This window comes from Echinops telfairi, unplaced genomic scaffold (genome assembly GCF_000313985.2).
Source record: "Echinops telfairi isolate 266 unplaced genomic scaffold, ASM31398v2 ScPeMD7_443;HRSCAF=831, whole genome shotgun sequence".
NCBI classification, from domain to species: Eukaryota; Metazoa; Chordata; class Mammalia; order Afrosoricida; family Tenrecidae; genus Echinops; species Echinops telfairi.
Window position 1 is genome coordinate 53,180,881 of NW_022104341.1, and position 2,361 is coordinate 53,183,241.

Below are 2,361 nucleotides of genomic sequence, written 5' to 3' on the forward strand. Positions count from 1 at the left end.
AAAGGCGAGTCTCACAGAGCCATTTATCCCTGCGCCCTTCAATTAACCCCACATGTGCTTATTGGCCAGGTTAGCACAATAAACTAACTAACTCAGTAATGTATTCATGAGTATAAAGAAACCAGAGGTTCCCTAACCAACGAATATCATTTTGAAATGTTCTTTCATATAGTGTGTTATTAGACTGTATGTCACTAGAGGGTGCTGTTGGTTTAGATGAACTTCATTCATAGTACCTTATAATATACTCTTGTATAAGCCGAGTTTCTCAGCACATTTTAAATTGTTTTTGTGGTAAAATTAGGTGCCTCAGGTCGGCTTAGGTGATATTCGGGTCGGCTTATACTGGAGCACATATGGTAATTCCCGCACCCAAAAGTGCTTGTGCTGATAAGCACCCTCCAATGGGGTGGCTCTTCAGAATGATGCAAAGCACTGAAAGGAGAGATGTGAAGTAAAATACATTTGGTGTAAAAGTGGATGAAAGAGGCTGACAGGAATTCTTTGCTAAGGTATGTCTGAATGACGTCACCCTTGTGAGAGAGAATTGGCTACAACATGCTCTGCATATTTCTACCAAGTGAGGCGCCTGTAAATAAAAATGATCCTAGCTTTTGCTGCAACTAGAGACAGATCAGCTTTGCTTTTGTTGTTGCATGCGTCATGAAATGGGCTTACATTTAACAATAAAGGATGATTTCAATAAAGAAAACAATGACTCCTTTCCTGTGAAGTCACTGAACCCCCTGGGGAACCCGGGTGTGGCCGATTAGAAGGCCTCTCCACAGGGGCTTGTGGCCATGACCTTTCGGAAGCAGATCGCCAGAACTTTCTTCCACGATGCTCTGGTTTCAAACCGCCAGCCGTTTGTAGTCAAGCACTTGCGGCGGCTCTCGGGGTCCAGGAGATCTGCCCTGGAAGCCAACTGCTGAAGAATGGAGCGGGGTGTGCACTTTCATCAAAGGCTGGGGAGAAAGTTATAGCTCAGAATAGCCTCAAACATGATCTTACTTCTCAAATTGCAACATCCTAGAAAAAATTTTTTTCCAAATATGGATTTGAGAGTAATTTCAGCTAATAAGACAGACAGTGGGGAATAGGCTTCAAAGTAGTCCACCGTATTCTTGGTTCCCATGATAAACATGGCGTCTGACTCTAGCAGGGTCTGACGCATAATGACCCTGTGCACAGCAGAACCGCACACTGCCTAGTTCTATGCCATCCTCCTCCTCCTCGACTGAGTCCATCGACGCAGCCATTGGAGCAACTGTTTCTTTCTTTTCTTGTTTGTTACCCCTCTACTTTCCCAAACATAATCGGTCCTGCCTGTTATCATGTAAAAAGTATGTGAGATGACATCTGCTCCCTCTTAATTTTATTTTTAACTTTCAAATTTTGAGTTGAGTGAAGGTCTACAGAAAAATAATCAATTTTACATTAAAAAATTCGCACACATATTGCTTCATCCTACTCATTTTAATCTGCCCAACGCAGCACTATTCATTCTACTTCCTTCCTGTGTTTCCCGCCTCCAGCCCTCCGTTTCTCCTCTCCCTTCTTAACTTTGACCTTTAGCAAATACAGCCTCCTAAGGTGTGCATTCATAGCTAGTGTTGTTTCTCCCTAAAAGACCTGAAAATTGAGCCATGGGCGTGAGTTCCGTCCCAAACCTGGAGGGCCTCTTTCGAGTTTCAGTGTAAGACGGAGTCTTGCCATCCTCACTTTTAAGTCGCATTCTGACTGTATGTCTTCCAAGGGAGATTTGTTTGTTCTTTGACACTTCTGTTCAAAGCTCTAGGAATTGATGGGCTATCAGATGAAATCTTCCAGTAAATGTGTGCAGCACAGGAGACGCTCACTGGTCTTTGCCAAGAAATTTGGAAGACAGCTACCTGGCTAATTGATTGGACGGGATTCATATTTGTCCCCATTCCAAAGAAAGGTTGTCTAACTGATTGTGGAAATGATCCAATGATATCATTAATACCACTTGTATGTAAGTTTTGCTGAAGACAATTTTAAAATGATGCCACAGTACCTCAACAGGAAACTAGCAGAAATTCTAGCTGGATTCAGAAGTGCATGTGTAATGAGGAATATCAGATGAATCTTGGTTGAAAGCAGAGAAAATATAATATTGTAAAAGCATGATACATAAAACAGTGACATAAAAACAAAGAATGTAGGGACATATTTTCGTTTTAAAAAAATCATTTTATTGGGGGCTCATAAAGCACTTATCCAAATACATCCATTGTGTCAAGCACATTTGTACATTTGTTGCCATCATCATTTCGTAAACATTTTCTTTCACTTGAGCCTTTGGTATCAGCTCCTCATTTTTTCCCCTCCCTCACCGCT